Source organism: Rattus norvegicus, chromosome 1, assembly GCF_021556685.1.
Source record: "Rattus norvegicus strain SHRSP/BbbUtx chromosome 1, alternate assembly SHRSP_T2T, whole genome shotgun sequence".
NCBI classification, from domain to species: domain Eukaryota; kingdom Metazoa; phylum Chordata; class Mammalia; order Rodentia; family Muridae; genus Rattus; species Rattus norvegicus.
Window position 1 is genome coordinate 37,323,330 of NC_141534.1, and position 10,158 is coordinate 37,333,487.

Consider the following 10,158-nt stretch of genomic DNA (forward strand, 5'->3'; position numbering starts at 1 on the left):
CCCTCTGAAATGTCCTCCCCAGCTGTTTACCTTCCCTGGGGCAAACCGCCCCAGCACAGACTGTGAATCCCACTTTCTGTGACACCATTCAATTGGAGCCTGGAGTGAAGCTGCCTGGCGCCAGGGCGGGACAACTGACTGTTTTCTCCCAAAGCCTGAGAGTAAAAGAACTACACTAGCAGGAAGCCACAGAGTCCATAACCCCAGCTGCCCTGTAGGCCTGGAAAACCTCACAACCTGGAAAGCAGCTGCACCTGTGTTGGGGAACGCCCTCCACCATAAACATCCCCTCTGCTCTAAGCCTTGGGAGCCTGATGAGATTTTATTACCATTTTATTATCAGGAGCGTGAAATTTCCCACATACAGCCAGTTTTCTCTCAGCTAGGCCCACCCCCCCACCGGGCTCCTTAGAAGTAAAGGTAGTTTTTAAAAAAGCCTTAGAGATACTTTAAAGGACTCCCAAAACCAGCTTTCTCGTTGTGTTTATCCCAGCCATGTAATTCTTAATAATTTATATATTATTTAATATATTTCTTTATTATTTGGCCCCAAGGGGCCAAATACTAAAATCCTTGAAGATACCAGACTGACAGACTCCGAATCAACACAACAGAAAAGGCGAGAGCAGTTTGTCCCTGCAAGCTGGAGAGAGCTATGTTTTCTCCCTCAGAAAACAAACTGAAGCTTGCACTTTTTTTTTTCTCATTTGCCCCCCCCCCCAAGTATTTACATTTTGCTGAGGACAAAATGATGTCTCAGAGGCAGGAGGCGATTTGACTTGTCCAAAGTCTCCTTATTTACTCTTCCACCCACCATACATTCTGCCTCTGGCTCAGCATCCCTCCATTCAGCATAACAATAGCTCTAACATTGACTGGAGGTCTAGCCTACAAATTAGAGGCAAACCAAAATCCAAGATGGAATCCCCACAGCTTGATTTCCTAGTGTTCTCTTTCTTGTATAAACCCCCATCCTCCCATGCACTCCTACTCTCCAACAACCCACCCCTGCCAACCTGAGAAGGATAGGCTTGCTTGTGAATTCTGACCAACAGAATGGGGCCATAGTGATCAGAATTCACTTCAATGGCCTTTCTGGCTTGCCAGTCAACACCATATCTCCACTGGTTCTGAGGAAGCCATAGACTGCATTAGGAGGGCAACACATAGTAAAGAACTCCAGAGATCCTCTGGTCACCAGCCAGCAAGAACCAAACTCTGCCAAGAGACCTATAAATGAGCTTGTGGAGTCTTGAGATAGCACTACAACCCTGGTTGACTTTGGTTGCAGCCATGTGATAGACCCTTGAAGCAAGGGCCTCATTTAAGCCATAACACATTCTTAATTCATAATGACCCTGAGAATTACTAAATATGTGTTGTTTTAAGGCATTTCATTTGAGAGGAGTTGCTGGATATCAATAGATAACCAAATCAGGAGGACACTGTGCTAAGGAAACTAAGCTAATGGCAGGGAACAGCATTCAGCCAGATATGATATTAGAGAAGGAGCTAAGTGTTCTTCATCTTGATCTGAAGGCTGTCAGCAGAAGGGTTGAATCACACTTGCCAGACTTGTGCACATATGTGAGACCACAAAGCCTACCATCACAGTGACATACTTCTGCTAACAAGGCTACACATCCACCAAAAAGCCATAATTCCTAATAGTGTCACTTCTCAGTGTTCATTCAAACTACCACACTATCCATCTGTTTGTTTGTCAGCATCCATATTGTACGCATTAACTATCAATCATCTACAATCAATCTATTAAACCATTGTATATAATTAGCCAGTCTATGACCTAAATGTCATCTACCTTTTTATTATCAATCTATCAATTTTAGGTCAGTGAATATCTGACAAAGACATACAGTTTGTGTCATATGTGTCCTGCTTTAGACTAGACATTTTTTGGAACACCATACAGAACAACTTGCTCAAGTACAATGACTTGCCAGCATCATGTAACAGATAGTTATTGTAGAGGCTGTCGATTTTTTTTTTCATGTTAAAATATTCCACCTGGAACAGCCACCTGAGAAAACTGCATGCAAGGGAACTGAAAAGTTGAGGGAGCTCAGTTAGAGGAGTAACAAAATGGTTATGATTTTTCATAATGATTATATACTATGTAAATAAGACAAATAATAAATTAAAGGAACATCACTTGTCATTTGTGTAGCAATAGCCTCTGAACTGTAAATGCTGTAGGCACTAATATATCTGAATTCTCTGTAACAAATTGGACCATCAAAACCTATAATAAATTTTATTGTCTTATTTTTCTGCCTGACAGATTTGTTTATCCTTCCCTCTATGTTTCTCCTACTCATCAGCCTTGACTTCTAGCATAGGCAGAGGTAGGAGAGAGAATAAATTAAACCATGTTGTGAAAGCAGGATGACAACAACCATGGTGGGGGCATAGGGTATCTTTGCCAACACTAAGGAAGGACATGAAAATTGAAGCTGGTAGTGAGGTAGCAACATGGCATGGTTCATTTTTCTTGTTATTTCATAGGAAAAATAACTGTGGGTGGAGGTACCATGAAGGAGGGTTTCAACATGTTTGTTGAACAGTGTACAGAATCCCATCTGGGTTAATAACAGTTGTAATGGTTTGAATAGTTTTGATGCAGTGAGTTGCACTATTAAAACCAGTTATGGCCTTATTGAAGTAGGTATGTCACTGTGGGTATGGGCTCTAGTATGTGTGTCCCAGTTTCCTGGAAACCAGTATTCTCCTAGTGGCCTTCAGATAAAGTTGTATAATTCTCAGTCCCTCCTACATGTCTACGAATGGCTTGATGATGTGGACTAAACCTCTGAACCTGTAAGCCACCCCCAATTAAATGTTTTCATTATAATAGTTGACTTGATAATGGTGTCTGATGAACAGCACTAAAACACTTGTTTATTTTTTTATTAATGATTTAATTCTATTTAATTTATTTAATGTATCAGTGCCCTTTTGCATATACTCTGCCTGCCTGAAGAGGATACCAGATCCCATTACAGATGTTTGTGAGCTACCATGTTGTTGATGGGAACTGAACTCTAGACCTCTGGAAGAGTAGCCAGTGCTCATAACCTCTGATTCATCTTACCAGTCCCCTAAAACACTAATTTAGACAGAAGTTGACACAAAGGACTAGGCTATTGTTGTGATTGGCCTGATCATGCTTTTGCTTAGAAGAATGTGGATTCTGGGACTTTGGATTTAGAAAGTATTGGAGTGCTTTAAATGAAGCTTAATGGCCTATGCTAGAAGGACTGTGAAAGACTTTGTTGTCAAAAGTGATTTTAACTGTGCAGACCTGGCCAAAATGGTTTCATTGGAGAATTTCAGTATTTGGTACAGAGACAGTTTTTGTGGCATTTTGGTGAAGAATCTGGCTGGCTGCATTTGGCCACTGTAGGAAGAGTCTGCCTGAAGCTAAGGTGCAAAGATGTAGATTAATTGCTTTGGATAGGCAAATCTCAAAATAGCCAGGTAAAAATTCTGTTGTGTGGTTACTAAAGCTTACTTTTATGAAGAACATTTTAATGAAAAAGAGCAAACTGAGAAAGGAAAAACACAAAATATATGGTTCAAATATTAGAGGGGCACCAGGAAGCACAATAGAGGTGTATCCTATGTCCTAGGCGATAACAGATTAAGAGATTTTAGGGCAAGATTCCACCCAGCTAAGGTTAGATCCAGACATGGCAGTATACACTTTTAATCCCTGGATATAGAACCATCTAGATATCTGTGTTCAAGGTTAATTTACAGAACAAGTTCTAGGACAACTATGCATAAATAGTGAGGAAGTTGGAAAACAGAAAGCTGTAACAGCATAAGGGATTTGAGCGGGTGAGGACATGTTCCAGCCATAACAGTTAGCAGAACAAGGCAGCCTTATCTACATGGTTCCGTGGAATTAAAGTACAGAAGGGACTATTGCAACAATTGTTGGTGGTTAGCAGTGCTAAGAAGTTAGTGGTGATTATAAAGACACCAGCATTACTGAGGTGAAGTCTGGCAGTAGTTTTCTGAAAGGACAAAAAAATTGTGTTCCAAAGATAGCAAAGATTGTACCTTATGCTGTAGCTGGACTTGGTAACTTGTAAGAATCACCTAGGTAGTACTTTTTGAATATATGAAGGGGTCATGAAGAGTAGGTAAGACCAGGGACAGTCATTTGTGAAGGTGCAGTATCAGTTACAGTTCATGGACAAATACTTAAGTGGTCATGGGAAGATGTTGAGGTTTGGCACTATAAAGAGACATTATAAGAGTCTATTGGTGAAGCATAGTTGAAACAGAAGATCGCTGAGTATTGGAGATGCCAGTACCATGAGATTGCCATCCATAACAGCAATAGTACCTGAGTTGAGTCAAGGAGACCATAGAGTGCCACAGAGGGCAGAACTGAAGAAGTAAGCCAAACCCTTTGGAAGAGACCAGAAGATCATGTTTGGATCCCAGGCATTGGAACAAGAATCTGTGAGGTTGACTTATAGTACTCAAAATGTTAAAGATGCTATGGACATGGGATACCTTCCAAGAAAAGCTGCTAATATCAAGAGAAACCAGCCCAGGAGAAAGAATTTTGTCACAGTCAACAAAAATGAAAAAGCAGTTTGATATCTGAAGACTGCTTTGACATTAGACATGGAGATATTTGGTGTATGGCCAGCTGGTTTCCAGTCTTGGGTTGGATATCAGAGGTAAGTAATAAGATAAATCTCAGAAGAGTTTTTGAACGTTGGACTTCTAACATTATTGAGACTGTCATAGTGTATGGGATTTTTGAAGTTGGCCTAAGTGTTTAAGCATTATGTTATGGCAATTTATGGCACTATATACTCAGGTGTTTGAAAAGACCTAAGTGGGCCACGGAGTATAATATAGTATAATATAGTTTGAATATGTATGGCCAAAGGAATGGCATTATTTGAAGGTATGGCCTTGCAGTATGTAAGTCACTGTGGATGTGGGCTTTAAGACCTTCTCCTTCTGACTGGAAGCCAGTCTTTTCTTAGTAGCCTACAGATGATATGTAGAACTCTCATCTTTTCTTGCATCATGCCTTCCTAGACACTGCCATGTTCCCACTGTGATGATAATGGACTGGACCTCTGAACCTATAAGCCAACCCCAATTAAATGTTGTACCTATAAGAGTTGGCTTGGTCATGGTGTCTTTTGACAGCAGTAAAACCCTAACTAAGTAAGACACCTTTATTTGAGCCAACTGAAGTCTGAGGTGGGGAAGGGAGCGGTTAATAAAATGCATTGATAGGCCAAATTTATTCATTAAAGTATTAAAAGAAGAAAAATACTAGGTGATAAGTCAACAAAGTTGTTTCTGTGTTGCAATAATAAGACAGTTTAACTTACTATGTCCTGCATGTACTTTTAAAAAGCAAGCTAAAAAGAAGGGAGAAAGAGTAAAGTTTTTCATACATAAGCATAAGGATCTGAGTTTAGAACCCCAAAGGAAGCTGGGAACACCATTCCATACACAAGTCTGTAATTTCAGGGTTCAACAGACAGAGATGGATTCCTGGAACTTCTTGGCCAAATGAGTGAGGTCAAGCTTTACTGACACAGTGGATGGTGTTAGAGAGAAAGTGCCCAATTCTGACATACTTCTAGCTTTGATGTGTGTGCATGCATGCACATACAAACACACACACTCACAGACACAAACACAATATTTAAATGAATAAATGTAATAAAAACAATTTTCAAATAAAACTTCTGTTGATGCAGATCAAAAACATAATGTAAAACCCCAGGAACGGTTCTGTCTGAACATTTCATTATTATACTCTTCATTGTTTTCTACATATGTGTAATCATGTACAGAGGTCTGTATCTCTTATAGTTACCTGCCATTCTCTAAAGTTTTCTGAAATTGTTGTAAAGACCTTCTGAGATTTGACTAAAGAATAGCTTAGTTCTAGAAGAAAAAGGCTTTGCTACTGTAAGTAGACCCATCTAAGTGCTGGCCATTGAAGTGAGATCACATGGCTTGGGACTAACCATAGCTGTGAAAAGCTCAAAGAGTCTCCTCTTTGGACAAACGAGTATAATGTTAAATGAACAACTAAATTAATCATTTACCATGAAGAAAGATTCAATCTGATGGACTAGTTTACTGTTCTTATCGATAATTTTCACTGTCAACTTGATTTAATCTGGAATCAACTAAGAAATATAGGGCTATGGGCATTTCTTGGGATGTTAGTCTATCTCTTTCCCATATCTAAGCATGATATACTTTCATAGACATTATTATATTTAATGTGCTCACCTTGCATTTTTAAGAGAATAAAGCCTTACAGAGTTAATAGATTATTAGTGAAAACATAGCTCAGGAGAAAGATAATGAAAAGTTAATTTTGTAAAAGGTCCTATTCATTCCAGGAGCTCTGCATGAGACAAGTACTCATTCCATGACACTGAGCTAAAACCTTCTCTGAAGTATAGTTTCTTTTGGATGCCAGAAAATAAAAAGTGCAGCTACTTGTCAGAGAGTACTAAGTTTCAAGGGAAAGTTGTTTTTAAATTTGTCTTGCTTTATTTATATCCAAGTATCAAAGAAAAATTATAGTATAACCTATTGATAAATTCAGTCACATGCTTGAAATAAATCATTGCCTCCAGGAAGAACTGTGGCTGTTAAGACTTCTCAAAGTGACTGTAGGGTGGCTACAACTTTTCATCCACTTTCAGCATGATAAATGAACCTCTGAGATCAGAAGGACTGCTTAGATGTGTTAGGCATGAAATAATCACAGGCTTGTTCTTCTTTGAATTGTGCAACTAGGAATACAAAAGGGGAACTTTTTTTAAATATGTGAAAGTAGTAATTTATCCAGCAAGACCAAATTAAATATAGGGTATATGAAAAGACCTTTGTCAAGATAGAAGCTGCTGTGATAAGATGTAAAAAGGAGCTGCCAAAGGCTCTGCATGCGTTCTTAGAAGCCAGGAAAGATCTGAATGGTGAGGAGCAGGGCTCAGAAAAAGACAAAGAACAGTGGTCAAGATTGAGCTGACACATCAATTAGTACTTGAGATATGATCACTTGTTCCCTATCAAATTTGGTAGCTATTATTTCTTCATATTATATGTTGCTTCTTGTTTATAAGCTTCTTAGTTTGTAGTCTTCTACTTTCTAAAACACTGAAAGAAATTAACTGAAATATGATGGGTCAAATGTTTTTTATTGATGTATATGTTTTTGTATTCTTGCATCTTCATATGTCTGTTTTTTCTATCTTTCTCTCTTTGTGTTTTATGAGGTGGTTCTCCTCTCTGTCTCCATCCCTGCCATTCTATCTCCCTCTGTCCCTCTGTGTTGTGATCGTGCCAAAGTCCTTTTCTACTGTGAATTCATGCTTTCACATTTTATTGTTTGCTCTGAAATCAGTATGACAACTGGCATTGTCAGAGCTGGGGGTGTCTCTGCCAAAAGTTGGGGTAGGACATGAGACTTGAAGCTATTGGTGAGGTAGCAGAAACTCTTTACAAGGCATTTTTATTTCCCTTGTCTACTCAGAGAAAAAAGTAACTTGAGAATATTTAACACAATTTAAATCTTTTTGAGAATTTTTTTACAAGCTTCTAAACTAGACTATAAATTATATTTTCACTTTATTAAATTGAAATTTGCACTCATCTATCATATGTTAATTTTAAATTTCATTAGCTTTTGGTTAGAGAGTATACATAGAACACTCAATATATTGAGGTATTCTATGTTATATATTTCACTATTTCATATACTTTGGAGAAAAATGTTTTTTATTAAAAATGATTTTTCATAAAGTATATTCTAACTAGAATTTCCACTTCTCCAAATCCTCCCAGATCCTCTTCTCCTTTCCACCCATGCAAATCTTCACCCTTTCTTGCTCCCTCACTAGAAAACCATTAGGGACTAAGTAATTATCATCATCATCATCGTCGTCGTCGTCATCATCATCATCACCACCACCACCTACCACAATCCCCCACTTGCCAGGAGCAGTAAACCAAGCAGTCAAGTCATCTACCACATCTTTTCTGAGTTCCAAGTTCTGGTCCACACCTTTACATTAATCCTGCACCTAATTCCACAGCTATGCCTGGCACCTTGGAAGCCTGTGCCACCTGGCAGCAACAATCCCTGAGGCTTGCTCCTCTCTGGGAGTACCCTGAAAGCCAATAAAACAGACAACTAGATGGTTAAAGGTAAGCACAAGCACACACTCAACAGAAGGTAGTGCAATATGGCAACATCAGAACCTAGTACTACTACAACAACAAATTCTGGTCATCATAACACACCTGAAGAGCAAGACTATGACCTTTAATTTCATGAAAATGATAGTCTTATAATGAGAAAATAAATAAATAGCTTAAAGAAATTCAGAAAAATACAATGAAAAATATAAATGCCATTAAAGAGGAAGCAAATGAATCCATTAAAGAAATAGAAAATAGAAAAAATGCAATCAAACAGTTAAAAGAAACTAATAAAAAGTCCAAGACCTGCAAATAAAAATAGAATCAATAAAAAAAAATACAAACAGGCAACATTGTAGATGGAAGACTCACAAAAGAGAACCGAATCTACAAATGCAAGCACCACCAACAGATGACAAGAGACAGAATACAGAATCTCAAATTAGAACATACATTAGAAGAAACAAACAAACAATACATCAGTCAAAATAATACCAATTCTTAAAAGTTTCTAACTCAAATCATTCAAGGAATATCATGACAGAACCAAATTGAAATAATATCTTTTGAGTAATGCATGGATATCTCAAGCTGGCAGGGTTGGCTTCATGGAGAGGCATCTCTAAGACATACCAGAGACTTGGAATGGAGAAGGCTTTGACGACTCAATGCAGGTGACCATAGATGAGACACATATCTCTGGGGATATGGAACCTTCTGAAACAAGGCATGTTGTGGAGGGATAAGAGCAACAACCCATCCACAAAACATTTGACTCAAAGTCTGTCCTGTCTATAAGAAATGCTGAGACTAAGAATGAAACAGAGACTGAGGGAATGGGCAACTAAAACTAGCCCAACTTGATGCCCATCCCATGTACAAGCACCAGTCCTAGACCATTAAAGATTCTATGTTATGCTTGAAGACAGGAGCCTAGCAAAACTATCCTCTGAGAGGCTCCACTCAGCAGCACAGAGACACGCAGACTAACATTGGGTAGAGTTAAGGTGTGCCTATGGAAGAGTTGGATGAGGATCCCAAAGGGGATAGAAACTAAAGAGGAAGTCCACTAGAGTCAACTAAAGTTTAAATTTAGGGACTCTCAGAGACTGAGCTACGAAAGAAATATTCATGGGTTTAACCAAGACCCCCCCCACACACACATATATAGCAGATGTATAGTTCAGTCTTCCTGTGTGTTACCCAACAACTGGAATGTGAGCTGTCCCTAAAGCTGTTGCCTGTCTGTTAAGTTTCTTCCCTAAACTGGACTGCTTTGTATGGCCACAGTGGAGAAACAGGAGAAGCAACACCTAGTCCTGTCTTGATAGGTCAGGATAAGGGGATACTCAGGGGCTCCCTACCCTCTCAGAGAGGAAGAGATGTGATAGGAGTAGGGAGAGTGTAAGGGAAGATAGGGAAGGGGCAGCAATTCAGATATAAACTAATGAATATATTAATTAATGGAAAAATAATATGAACAAACATGAATAGAAGAAAACAAATGAATTAATTTTTAAAAATTGGAGCCAAAAATGTCCAAGAAACATACATGACCTAGAGACATACATGTTGGCAAACAGAAATCTCATAAAGAAAGAAAATCAGGAATCACAATATATTAGTAAAAAAAAACTGTTGGGGAAAAACAAACAAAAATAGACAAAGCATTATAAGGCACTCCATCCTATCTCCATACCCTCAAAAAATTTCCATTGAGCTACCTTTTTTCAGTTTTCCTGAAAGCTATATAAATTCTTTAAATTAAAAGCTCATCTTTTTTAAATATTATAGATTGATTTATTTAACTTTTGTTGTTATGAGTAGTTGCCTACATGTATGTTTATTAGTCATATAAGTTTCTGGTATCTGTGGAAGTCAGAAGAAATATCGGACTGTCTGGAATTGGAGTGATAAATGTTTCTGAGT